This window comes from Nicotiana tabacum, chromosome 4, assembly GCF_000715075.1.
Source record: "Nicotiana tabacum cultivar K326 chromosome 4, ASM71507v2, whole genome shotgun sequence".
Classification (NCBI taxonomy): Eukaryota; Viridiplantae; Streptophyta; class Magnoliopsida; order Solanales; family Solanaceae; genus Nicotiana; species Nicotiana tabacum.
Window position 1 is genome coordinate 90876788 of NC_134083.1, and position 14660 is coordinate 90891447.

Here is a 14660-nt window from a genome sequence, read left to right on the forward strand (position 1 = left end):
GCCTCTACCTCTGTTCTACCTTGTCCTATACCCCTGGTAGTGGCTGCAACCTGGGGCCCCGGCTCCTGTTCGGCTGTGGATGTTGTACATGTCCTCACCATTTGTGAGAGAATAATAATAGAATTATTCAAACTTCAACGATAGAATAAAGCTACACAATAAAGAAAGAAAGAAGTGACATTTCCTAAACCTATATAGCCTCTAGAAGATAAGTACATACATCTCCGCACCAATCCTCCGGACTCTTCTAAGCCTGCTCATAACTTGTGAGACCTAGGCAACCTAGTACTCTGATACCAACTTGTCACGATTCGAAATCCCAATCACGGGGCCGTGATGGAGCCTAACATCCACTTGCTAGGTAAGCCGACGTTGGCTAAAGTATTAACCAATTTTAATAATTTAAAATCAGGATAATGATAATTAACAATTAATAAACTCTGAAATACATGAAATAGATACATAAGTAATGCAGTCTATGCTACTCCCGAAAATCTAGAGTCACAAGTACATGAGCGACTAGAATCTTACAAATATAGTCTGAAATGAAGTACAACTGTCTGAAATTAGATAAATAGTAAAAATAGGGTAGAAGGGACCTCAAGGTCTGCGAACATCATGCAGCTCTACCTCGAATATCCTGTGAAAGTCGGGTCTGAGCAATCTCTACTATGCACCGCTGGGACCAACACCAGGATCTGCACAAGAAGTGCATAAGTGTAGTATGAGTATAACCGACCCCATGTACTTTGTGAGTGCCGAGCTTAACCTCGACGAAGTAGTGACGAGTCTATGACAGGAGAAAAATATTTTCCAGAATACCAATAATAATAATAATAATAATAATAATAATAATAATAATAATAATAATAATAATAAGAAAACTCAAAAAGAGGGTTAAACTCATAAGAACGGAACCCGAAGGTCAACTAACAGAGGTCCCCAGAATAACATCATCTCAAAACCTCATATCAAAGTACAGAAATAGGGTACTACAGCTACCAACAGTTATAATACATCATACTCTGTTGCGACACGCAACCCGACCCCAATATCGTATCATTATCTGTTGCGGCGTGGAACCCGATCCCAATATCGTATCATTATTTATTGCAGCGTGCAACCCGATCCTAAAATCACTTCACTTCAGTACATTTGCAGTGTGCACCCCATTCCCAATATCAACTAATTAACATAAATAACCTAACACAACCAATAATGTAATCTCAACCCAAAGGGGGAAACAAAGCGTACAGAGCATCAAGGAACTACAAGTACAATATGAGAATAATCACAAATCTCGACAATTCATTAACTCAAGAACAACTAAATGACTCACAGAATCAAATATAATATGATAAAGTGCAACGAGTAAGGTAAGGACAATAAATGCAAGCAAAGACATAAATCAATGAAGCTATACAATTAATACAAGTAGGGACATATAACGGGTAAACATGTATTGATTGAAGAATTAATAGACCGAAACATGTAGCAACTAATTGACAGATAACAAGTAAGGCATGAATAACAAGTGAGGCATGAACAACAAGTAAGGAAATATAGCAAATCAAAGCAGGTAACAAAGTATAACGTAAAATGACTAAAGATATAAAGGCAAATATCCCAACCCGCATGCTTTAACCCATGACAATGCATATGCACTCATCACATTGCATATACACCACACCCACACATAATTCACTTAACAAATATACCAAGAAGTCTTAATTCCCTCAAGTCAAAGTTAAACACGACACTTATCTATTTCTGCAAACCAACTGAATCTAGCCAAATATCATTCAAAAAAATTAAAATAAGCTTTATAAACTACCCACGAATGAAAAAGGTTTAATCTTTAGCCAAATTAAAAAGTCAACAAAAGTCAACCCCAGAATTGCTTGGTCAAAATACGAGATTCGAACCAAAACTTGATTATTCATTCACCCCCAAGCTCGAATATATGATGTGCTTTGAAATCTGACCTCAATTCGAGGTCTAAATCTTAATTTTATAAAATCCCTAAATTCTACCCAAAACTCAGTCGAGCCTCTCGGGCTCCAAATCAAACATGCACACAATGTAATACCATCCTACAAACTTTCTCACTACCTCAAATCATCAAAATAATATCAACTAACACGAATCGATTACCAAAACTAAAGAATTTCAACTTTAAAACTCATTTTCATAATTTTTTACATTACACACCGAAATAAGCTCAGGCCACACTGGACCCCAACCAAATGTGCATACAAGTCCAAAAATATCATACGAACCTATCAGAATCGTTAAAATACTGATCCGAGGTTGTTTACCAAAAATGTTGACCGCGGTCAACTTAAGTCTCATTTTAGGCCAAAAATTATATTTTCTTCAAAATTTTACATAAAAGCGTTTTGAAAAACGACATGGACCATGCCCGCAAATTGATAAAAATCAAATGAAGCTATAAGAGGTCTCGAAATATAAAAATTAAGGCTAGTGCAAAATACGACCTATCAGGTCATAAGTCACAATCGTCTTTCCAAGATTGATGGTATGGTTGTATTCCATGTCCTTCAATTGATCATCCTGAATTCAAGCTACGGACTCGGTGTGATACAATTACAATGAGTTGGATAATACAACCCTTTCTCCACCCGTCCTTGATACTCTTCTCGATTTTTCTTGAGAAACATCCACGGATGCTTGGGATACTTTGGCATCCTTGTATCTTGATCAAGTGTCCTCCTTTCTATTCACCTAAAATCTAAGTTTCAAAATTTCAAGAAAGGGTCTATCTCAATGGAAGATTACTTGCAACAACTTCACTCTATGACTTGCTCCTTTAAGGCTATAGGTAAGGTTATTGCCGAGGATGATCTTGTCACTCAAGTCTTGCAAGTCCTTCCTTCGTCTTATCGTACATTTGTGTCTGGCCTCAATGCTAGTGGCAATCTGCCTTCCTTTATTTCTTTGAGACCATTGTTGCTTACGGAAGAGGCACATATCAAGAACACTCCTATAGAAGATTCGTGTTCACGAACCACTACTTTAGTTACTACTACTCAAGGACAACCTAATAATGATAATCAATTCATTAGAGGGCAAAAGCATGGACGCAGTCATAGTAAAAATGGTAGGCATGCTAACGGAAGAGGACGTGGAAATCCTTCTCGATCATTTTCTCCTCAATGGCACGGTCGACCTTCGAGCCATTTATTTTTAACCTTCTGATATAATTTTGGGTCATTCTCCATTTACTCCCAATCCTGCAAAGTAATGTGAAATTTACTTTCGTTATAATCACACTGCATTAGAGTGCAAAAATAGATTCAATCACTCATATGCCTCCAATGTTATTCTGAAGTCTTTCGCTTCCCTAAGCCATGAAGGGTTCAACCTACAGTTTGGTATCCTAACTTTGGGGCTTTGGCACATATGATAAGTGATGCTTCACTTCTTCCATCTTCCTCCCATTACAGTAGCTCAACAAAAGTCATAGTGTGCAACAGTAATCTCCTTCTTATAATCTCCAGTGGTTTGTCTTCTATTACTACAAAATCAAAATTTTTAGTTCTTAATAATATTCTATATGTTCCCGCTCTAAAAAAGAATCTTTTATCTATTCAGAATCTTTTATCTATTCAGAATCTTTGTGCTGATAATAATTATTACATAGAATTCACTAACTCTACCTTCTTTGTCAAAGATATGAAGACCAAGCAAGTCTTTCTTGATATTCGACTAAAAGTATGTGTATTTATATACATGTTGCCTCGTATTTTACTCGAATTTTATGTATTTGCATGTGTATTGTGATAGTTTGAGCTGAATTATGGTGTTATTATATGTAGGAGCCAATCGGAAGCGATGTAGAATGAAAAGGCAAGAGTGAAAGCAAAAAGAGAAGAAAAGAGAGAAAATGCACAAGGCAACACCTAGGCAAGCGCGACGTGCTACCTGAGCCCCTGCAGGCAGGCCCGAAATTTTTCAGCACCTAGCTCAGTGCAGGGCTAGCGTAACGTGCTGCCCTTGACGTTGGGTTCGAGATTTTTCATACTTTGCTTGGGACTTGATTTTGACAGCCCTACATGACCCCAAATCATATAAAAGGAGTTCTAAATCCAATTTGGAAGGGGAGACATGACTTTGACAGCTAAATACACGTTAGGAACACTCGGGAGCGAGGATTATCAGTTTTCCTTCATTCTTCTTAGTATTTTCAATCATTCAAACACTTGTGAATTTGTTTAGTACTATCATGAGTGGCTAAGATCCATTAGTTCTGGGCTGTGATGTAGCCATGAATATTGTTGTTTGACGTTAACTTCCCGTTGATTACAATTTGCTATCATATAGTTATTTCTTCAATTCTGTTCTTAATTGCTTGATTGTTTGACCAACAATCAAGTTCTATCAACTATCTGGATTGCGCTTGATAAAGCTACATTTACATTAGAGAAGAATTAAAGAGGGCATGATCTTATCTCTAAAGTAGGGGCGAATTTGTGGTTAGGATAGGATTATATCTAATCACCATACTTAATTGAACACTGTAATCTTAATGCATTATTGATAGATTAATTTCATAGAAATATAGGCGTTAATCTATTTTGGGCAGGCACATAGAAATTTGGGAGAGTACTACAAGCACACACTACTCGGTTAATTAACAACTCTAAAGCGAATTGCATAAATGGGGAATTGAATAGAATATAGTAGGATTGGTGAATCGATCACAACCCTGAATTGTTTATCTCTATTAAATTCACAACACATACAATTTTTCGCTATGCTAATTTAGTTGCTGGCTAAAGTTGCTTTCTTTAGTTGGTAGTAACAAAACTCAGCCATTACCCGACTTGACTTAGTAACAATTTGAGTTGAAGTTAGTACGTAATTAATGACAAGTCTTTGTGAATTCGACACTCTACTCATTATTATATTATTTGTTGATCATATATTCTTGCGTGTACATTTGGTAGCAACAAGTGTTTGGTATCGTTGTCGGGGACTTCAGCATTGACTATTTTACTAGCTTTGAGTTTTGTTGTTTATCTTGTTAAGTCTAACTATTTTTGTTGGTTCTCTAATCTCAGGAATTGTGCTTGGATGTGAAGGGTCAAGAGCCAAGATAGAATTCAAGGTTTTGACCCAAAACCTGAGAGAACATCTCACAGAAGGTTGAGAGTAGCAAGGGATGCGAATAATCTTCAGGCACTTGTTCAACTACTTGTGGAGATGGCAGACATGCAACCATTGGCAGTGCAGGAGGTGGTGATGACCATCATTGCTAATGTCACATATAGCATCGTGAATCCCAAAATCACCAGGGAACTTTGATCTTAAACAGATCATGATCCAGTTGTTACATGCAAACCAGTAATTTATGGGTCTACCACATGAGGATCCACAATAACATATTTTGAACTTCTTAGAGATAAGTGATAATTATATCACAAAGGGAGTCACACTTTTTTCTTTCTCTCTGTTGGGCGAAGCGAAGAGAAGGTTAAAGACAGAACCGGCTAACTCTATTACATCATGAAATGATCTAGCTCACAAATTCTTAGCACGCTTCTTCCAATCAGGAAAGACTGCAAAAATTAGAAGTGAGATAGTCATTATTAAATAGAGGGAGGGTGAATCCTTATATTTTGCTTGGGAGAGGTTCAAAGAGTTGCTTTGGGATTTTCCTCAACATAATCAGAGTAGTGAGGTGTTGGCTTATACTATCATGGAAGGGCTACACCCTAAGACCAAGATCGTGGTTGCTTTGGGATTTTCCTCAACATAATCAGAGTAGTGAGGTGTTGGCTCATACTTTCATGGAAGGGCTACACCCTAAGACCAAGATCGTGGTAGATGCTACAACTGGTGGTCACGTGTTGGAGAAAAGTTTTATGAAATATATGTTTTGTTGAACAAATTCTCCAAGAGTAATCCTGATTGGCAATGAGAAACAAGCAGACATACAGTCCACAAAATTGGGGGGGGGGGGGGTTCCTTGATATTAGATAATGTTTCTGCATTGTCGGCACAAGTTGTTACTTTGGCCAATCGGTTCAATAAAATGGTCGTGGTTCTCAACAAACAACAAGCCCAACTAGTGCAGTAAATGCAGGCATTATGTGAAGTTTGTGGAGAAGGCCACAGTAATCTATGCCCAGCAAATTCTGAGTCAGTATGCTTTGTGAGTAATGCAAATCGAAGACAGACAAACCAGTATGGGAACACCTATAATTCGAACTAGAGGAACCACCCAAACTTTTCATGGATAAAAATCAAGGTACTCAAAATCAATACACACCACAAGCTCCTCACCAACAATTTCGAATACCATAGGTTGAACAACCCACCAACCCAATGGGTAATATTGAAGAGATGCTAAAGAAGATAATGGGTGACAATTAGAATCACGCTACAACTATTCATAATATAGAACGACAAATGGGGCAACTTGCTAGTTCCCAAAATACTCTGCCAGTTGGGGCCCTTCCAAGTGACACTGAAGCGAATTTCAAGGCGTTAATACTGTGAAACTGCAAAATAGAAGAGAGATGGTGGAAGTGTCCTCCAAAAAGATAAAACAAGTCACTTTTGATGAAAACAGGTTAGTGTGGAAGATTAGGCACAAGAAGAAATCGTTGAAGAAAGGCCGAAAAAAAGGGGGTGGCAAAGCCGCCATCACCATCACCTTCACCTATAGTAGCTAAGACACTGCCCCATTTCCTGCAGAGATTGCAAAAAGTGAAGGATAATGTTACATATAAGAAATTGCTGTACATTTTAAAGCAAGTACAAATTAATATTCCTTTGGTAGAGATCTTACAGGAAGTGCCCAAATATGCAAAATATATCAAAGATATCATGGCAAACAAAAGGAGGTTAGCCGAGTTCGAAACTATGGCACTTATGGAAGAATATAGTTCACGAATCCAAAGCAAGCTACCTCGGAAGTTGAAAAATACAAGGAGTTTCACTATTCAGATCTCGATTGGTAAGCATACAGTTGGGCGAGCTTTATGTGATCTTGGAACAAGCATAAATCTGATGCCATTATCTGTGTTCAGACAATTGGGATTGAGGAAGCCTCGACCCACCACAATGATATTGTAATTAGCATATCGATCTCTGGCTAGCCCAGAAGGGGTGATTGAAGACGTGTTAGTCCAAGTGGGGTCTTTCATATTTTCGGCTGATTTCATTATCTTGGACTATGAGCCTAATCAGGAAGTCCCATTTATTCCTAGCCACGTGCCGATCTATCATAGATGTTTGTTAGAGGTAAATAAAAATGAGAGTGGGTGATCGAGTAAAGGTTTTCAATATTTACAAAGCACTCAAGTTGCAGTTCACTATGAAGAGCTGGCCATGATTTTTGTTGCGGAGAATAATGTGACCACGATGATGCCTTATATAAGCCTCAAAGACCCCCTTGAACGAGCTTTATTGGAGAATGAAGAAGAAAGTGAAGATGAGTTGATGAAATACATGGCGTGCAAGTATGTTCATGGGCTTGGAATATTCGAGGAGTTAGATCGATCAATGACACTGGCTTCTCCTAAACCATCTATTGAAGAAGCCCCGAAATTGGAGCTCAAGCCTCTACCAGTACACTTATGCTATGCTTACTTAGGAAATGTTTATCTTATCTAGCTTGACTGCTTTGCAAGAATAAAAGCTTCTACGAGTGCTTCGTGAGAATAAGAGGGCTATTGGTTGGACAATTGCTTATATCAATGGAATCAGTCCATCATTTTGCAGTTGCAAAATTACCACCACCCATTTCTATGAAGGGTGTCAGGAGTTTCTTGGGACACGCATGTTTCTATACACGCTTTATTAAAGACTTTTCTAAAATTGCTACTCCGCTATGCAGGTTGCTCGAAAAAGATGTGGTATTTAAATTTGATGAGGCTTGCCTGAAGGCATTTAATGAACTCAAGAAGAGGTTGGTGGCTGCACCAATCATTGTTCCACCGGATTGGTTCTTGTCGTTTGAACTCATGTGTGATACAAGTGATCATTCTATTGGAGAAGTGGTGGAACAAAGAAATGAGTAAATATTTTACTCCATATACTATGTGAGTAAGACTCTTAATGATGCACAATTAAATTACACCACTTCTGCAAATAATTTATTGGTGGTTGTGTGGGCATTTGAGAAATTTCAATCCTACTTGGTGGGAACAAAAGTCATAGTCCACACCGATCGTGCAACAATCAGGTATATATTTTTTTTTCAAAAAGAGAGTCAAAAGATAGATTGATATGTTGAGTTTTATTGTTGTAGGAATTTGGCATAGAAATACGAGATCAAAAGGGCACATAAAACCAAGTGGCAGACTACCTGCCTTGGTTGGATAACCATGAGCACGTGGAAGAAGGGGAGAAATTAAGGAGACATTCCCCAATAAGAAACTTTTTGCCATCACACATGACCCTTCCCCATGGTACGTAGATTATGTGAACTACATAGTGAGTGGAGTTTTCCCTCCAGAAATCCCGTCTCAGGCCAGGAAGAGGTTCTAGAACTTTTACTACTGGGATGAGCCATTCTTATATAGACAATGTATCGATCAGTTGATGAGGAGGTACATTCCTAAAAAGGAGGCGGAACAAGTGTTATATGATTGCCATGCCTCACCTTATGGAGGTCATCAGGGGGGCGATAAGATATCTGGAAAGGTATTGCAGTTGGGGTTTTATTGGTCCACTTTATTCAAAAATGCCCATGCGTTTGTTAAGAAGTATGACCAGTGCCAAAGAACAGGAACAATCACAAGAAGGCATGAGATGCCATTAACTAATATCCTAGAGGTGGAGATTTTTTATGTGCGGTCATAGATTTTATGGGACACTTCCTATTTTCAAGAGGAAACAAGTACATCTTGCTAGCGATGGGCTACGTATCAAAATGGGTAGAGGCCGTTGCTTTGCCGACCAATGATGCCAAGGTGATGACCACTTTTGTGAAAAAGAATAAATTTTCGAGGTTTGGGATTACAATCGGTTGCCGAATAACCTTCTATCCAAATATGGGATCCGCCATGGAGTCACCACCACATATCACCCGCAAATAAGTGAACAAGCTGAAGTGTTAAACAAATAAATTAAACAAATATTGGAGAAAATAGTGAGTGTAAATAGGAAGGATTGGACAACAAAGTTGGATGATGCCTTATGAGCATATAGAACTGCTTATAAAACGCCAATTGAAACATCTCCGTACAAGCTCGTATATGCGAAAGCATGTCACTTGCCGGTAGAAATTGAAAATAAGGCGTATTGGACAGTCAAAAGTTGAATATGGACTTGGAAGCTGCGGGCGAGAGGAGGCTTTTCCAATTGAATGAGTTAGATGAGTTCAGGCTACACGCGTATGAAAACGCCAATCTTTACAAGGAGAAAACCAAAAGATGACACGACAGGCGAATCCAGCCCCATCACTTCGAACCAGGCCAAAATATACTATTATTTTCCAGGCTCAAATTATTCCCTGGGAAGTTAAAATCAAGGTGGTCGAGTCCATTTGAAGTAGTAAAGGTCATCCCATATAGTGCAATTGAGTTGCGTGCATTAAATGGTGAAAGAACCTTTTTGGTGAATGGGCAAAGAGTCAAGCATTATTGGGGAGGTGTGATTGATCGTCAAAGGACTAAAGTAATATTTGTCGATGAGTAGGCGAGGCCCTGCGTCGTGTCGCGACATTAAATCAGGCGCTTGTTGGGAGGAAACCCAATTTTATTGTTTTTATAGATTTATTTTTCTCCTTTTTAGTTAGAATTCCAACATAGAGTTTTGATTTTCATTGTAGTGATAGCAATTGTAGGTATGAGCGGTATAGGAACGAGAAAGAGATGTAGAAAAGTTTTAGGCAGAATAGGGAGTATTCAAAAAAAGGTTAAATCAGGTGACCCAGCGCCCAGGCCAGTGCCTCACGCTACATTAGCGTTGGGTCCAGAAGCGAAATCTAGCTCCAGCGCACAGGCAGCGCGACGCACTGGCCTGGCGGCCAGGTAAGGTTTTAAATTTATTTTATTTTATTTTTGTTCTTCTATGTATTTAACCCATTGGCCCCGACCCATATACCCGTTTTTCCTCACATAATAACCATCACACTACTCATTCCACTTTTATCACTTAAATAAAATAACCCTAACTCTTTAGTCATTCTCTCTCTCTGTCCCCCCGATCTCTTACATCTCCCTCTATTTCACGGTTTCCTCTCTCTTACCCTCTCCTTCTTTTTTTATTTTGTTTTTCTTTTATTTTCTCTCCACTCTATACTACTTCCCCATTTTCCCCCAACAAACGAGTTTCCCCATCCCGAATTCCCCTAGGTTAGAACTTGAAGAACATTGGTGGGGAGTGTTCCATATATGTGATTTTGATGAACTTGATTATTGTAATTGTTTTACACGAGGTAGAAACTATAAGTCCCACTATCTCATTCAAATTTGGGAGGGTGATCTTGATACCCTATTTTTAGACTATAATGAACACATTTGATGCCCACCACGTGTTTGATAAATTGCTTGAGAAAACATTTTGTGCGCTGGTAAAGTTTGAGTAGCCGAGCATTTATGTATAATGTTTCAGGCAAAGTGTGGGGTGTTTTGTGGATGGTTTGATAATACCTGAGGATTGATAGGCGTTAAATTCCATGCCAAAGCCGACTCATGCACGGATATTATACGTGCGGGCTACACTTGTACGCTCGCCTACCCGTAATTTTTGTGTACATTGTATGTCGAATTTATGAGTCATTTTAGAATAGTTAGTGTATAATACTAGTTCTTAGTAACTGAGGCCGAACTATTTACGATTGAATTCCTACGAGCCCTGTTATGCTCTATTCGATTGATTGAATTGGTAAGTTATGTGATATGTGACGTATGCTTCAAAGGCATGGGAAAATGTTGAGTAACCATTGAAATGGTTGTACAATACTTGTTTGGCATGCTATGAAACTAATGTGACTATTTTGCATATGGCCTTCGATTCTAAGTGTGGGGTCATCTTAGACTTTTGCTTTGGCCTTGGGCGCATTTTTTGATCCTTTATCACATGCGAAGTAATTCTTTTGTAGGTTGCAATGGCTCGTGATAGCCCAGGAAAATCAAAGGGTGCGGGGAAGTCCTCCACTACTGATCCCCCTCCCAAGAAACATAAGCAAGGTGATGCTACCTCTAGTAAGCAGGCAAAAGGCAAGCAAATAGCCGAGAGGTCCGGAAACACACCTTTAGGGCCGCATCCTAATTTGAAATTGGTTCAAGAAGATATTATCAAATGGTACCACTCATTTGTGCCCTATGGGAGGTATATATCGAAGATGGGGATTAATGTAGCTGCTTTGGAAAGGAACTTTCCACATGTTCTAGAACGACTAAAAAGCTTAAAGATTGACAAATTGTTAGAGTTTCCACGCCATGCGAATTTGAGCATGGTCAAGGAGTTGTACGCGAATTGGAACTTAGATAAGTTCATGTCTTGGGTAAGGGGAAAGGAAGTGAAGCTTGAGAGGGATGATTTAAGCAAATTTTTAGGGGAGGTAATCCCAACCCAAAGATTTGGATGAAGTTTGTGAAGAGCCCGACCTACACTACCATTTGTCACACACTTTGTGCCAAGGATTCCAATGCAAAGTGGACGAGGACAAAGGCTTGCAGCCATAATGAGCTTCTAAGGGTGGACTTCAACAAGACTGCCAAGGTGTGGCAGAACTTTGTTTAGGCAAGGCTAATGCCTGTGGAGCACAATTCATCATGCACACGAGCTCGGGGATGCTTGATCTACTTCTTGATAACTGGGAGGCCAGTCAATATTGGTGAGATTATGCTTGGGGAGATGTACCGTATTCGGTTCGGGCACAAGGTAAAGAGGTATTTTTTGGAAATATTCTAACCCAGTATATTTTGTCTCTTGAGGTGCCTGAGTACACAGGGTATGACGAGGTGGAGGAAGCTTACAAGGGCTTGATAGATATCACGATGTTGTTGGACACCACTACCAAGTTGAGCATTGCATCTAGGAATGAGTGCAAGGAGAATTTCAACAGGTACATCTATAGGTCGCTGAACTTGATGATGTGATGGCTTGGAGTGACTGCCGATAAGAGGATACAACTGAACGCTGAGTACCGGCTTTCTAAGGCCATGAAAGAGATATTGGGGATTGCGCTTAGCAGTTCCATTAACCCATCTAAAGATGAAAATAAGGTTGTTGTCTCGGATGCAGAGGGTGATGCTAATGTTGAAGTTACCGGGCCAATGGCATTGGTGCCTCTTGGTGCGGATAAGGATGAGACTGAAGCTTCAGCTGGTGTGCATTCGGATAATGACCAGTCTGAGTATGACCCATAGAGGTCAGATTAGCAGGGAGTCTTTGTTTCTACCGTACATGTATTTTGTATTTTGTTATGCATCAAGGACTATGCATGTTATAAGTGTGAGGTGGTGGAATGTTTTTCTGTGTATAATGCTTGTGAATAATTCGTAGTTCTTTTTTTAGTTATTCATGACTCGTAACTTAGTATTAGTATAGCGTTTAGAGTTAGTGGAAAAATATGAAAAAGAAGAAAAAAATTGGAAAAACAAAATCAGAAAAGTTTGGACTTTTCCCGACAATGGATCTCTTGGACAACTTTCTTGAGGGATTAAGGTCCAATTAAAAATACAAAAAGGTTTTCTTTTATTTTTACTTGTAATAATTAGGTAATAATCCCCCTTAATGTTTCTTTGGGCACCAGTTCTTTTCCAAGGGATATAATTTGAACCAAGTATTTTTATCTTTATAGGAGTAGTATAAGAAGGGAAAACTGAGTTGCTCTAGATACCTTTGACGTATTTGATGCTGGCATATTTAGGCTATGACATGCAGTCTAGCTTTCTGTTGTGTTTGGCTTGAAATTTGATATCTTAGTTAAAAATGAATAGCCTACCTTGTAACTCATCTTCTTAGTGGCTCGTATGTTATCTAGTGCCTTGTTGTTTAAATTTCTCAACTATGTGTTTACTTGCTTTGACTTGAGGGTTGAAACTGAGCTGTATTGATTTAGTCATGTGCATTATGTGATGTGAGGCTTAGTTGATATTCTGTGGTGTTGAATTGAGCAGTTTTGGTTTTGGTGATTGACAAAGGAACACATGCATGAATCAGGTCCATGGATAGTGTACTCAGGTCACTGTCAGATTCAAGCAAAATACATGCACGTGCAAGGGATAAGTATAAGTGGTTATTTTTTATAATCCCTGAACGAAAAGATTGCATAATTGATAAGGAGCAGGACTTCTTACTTGAAGAGAACTCTACCCAAGATAGGGAAAGAGTTAGAAGTTGAAGATAACTAGAATTCTTCTACCAAAGAAGAGTAAAGCACCAGTTTTTTAGTTAATCCTAATACTACTAACTCTATATATATCAGTTGTGTTCTGTTTTACAGGTGACACACACACTCTGAAGTTAAGCAAGAATTGAGAGCAAAATATCAAGACATTTTGTGAGCAATTTCTGCAAGTTTTAAGAGTGTGAACCTGAAGCTACATGAACCAGATTGAAGAACCAGTTCCATGTGTCTATCTTTAATTCTAGTTTTATTGTTGTAGGAGCTTTTGAGTTGTACCTTTAAGCTTTTCTTAGAAGCATTTGTACTAGGTACTTGAGTTGTATTGTTCAAGTTAGAGTTAACTTGAAGCAGTCGCAACAACCTGTGACTTGTTGCTACAAGGGTTAAAGTTTAATCCTTAGGTTTACAAGAGGTTTGTAAACATTTTTGTTTGGCTCCGTAAAAATACTTGTGTTCTTTACTTTCTACATTATTTATTTCGCAACAGTAGATTAAGGAACGTATAGAAGAACCTGGTCCTTCTATAATCAGAGTACGTAAAAATTGAACACCACATAAATCACCCCCTCTTGTATAACATTGACGTATAAAATATCATGTGTTATCCTATATAGTCTAGAACTTGTCCGGTGTGTTAATCGAAGTAAAATCGTTAAGTCATGCTAGTGTAGGAGATAACGTAGATATTTATTTGATTGATCATGGATTTACTTGTCGACTACAAATAAAATTATCCGTTATTAGCCCATTTGAGCCTGTAGCCCTTTTCATTGGCACCCACATTACAAGTTGTATCCCCGTTTTTGTTCTTAACTGAAGCCTTATTGAACCTTTACCTCCAAAGGCACCTAATCGCTAGAAGAAGTAAGGCGATTTCTTAAGAAGTAGCTTTTGAGTGGAACCAAAAAAGGGCCAAAAAGTGTACTAATGTTATAAAAGACCACTAGCCGAGAACTTTAATGTAAGGAGTGTGTATAGAAAAAAAAGGAAGAAGAAAAGAAGAAAAAATAAGGGAAAGAAAAATAAAATAAAGAAATGAGAAAAATGTTGATATGCCAAAAAGGAAAAACACACCTCCTAATCTTCTTCATTCGTACTAGTGGAGACATATATGTGCTTAAATGAAAAGGGCTAAATTGTTTATAGTCTTAGCAAGGCGTTGGATTGATCATGAATAAAGTGTGCGCGAAAGTTGAATATAGTGTATTAAAGTGCTTAGGAGAGTTAGTCACTAATATACAAATCTACCCTACCCGTCACTTAGTCTATATTACAACCCGGGACCTAATTGATCCAAGACTTGGCAAGCTTAAATTAGTCGATA

At 38.5% G+C, this 14660-nt stretch overlaps 1 non-coding gene across 1 annotated transcript; it reads right to left on the reverse strand.

Annotated features, from left to right (window-relative positions):
• Nucleotides 1-5587: 5587 nt before the first annotated feature.
• Nucleotides 5588-5694, reverse strand: LOC142180457 (small nucleolar RNA R71). The gene has a single exon (XR_012709081.1). It is a non-coding gene; the product is annotated as a small nucleolar RNA R71 (small nucleolar RNA).
• Nucleotides 5695-14660: the final 8966 nt, after the last annotated feature.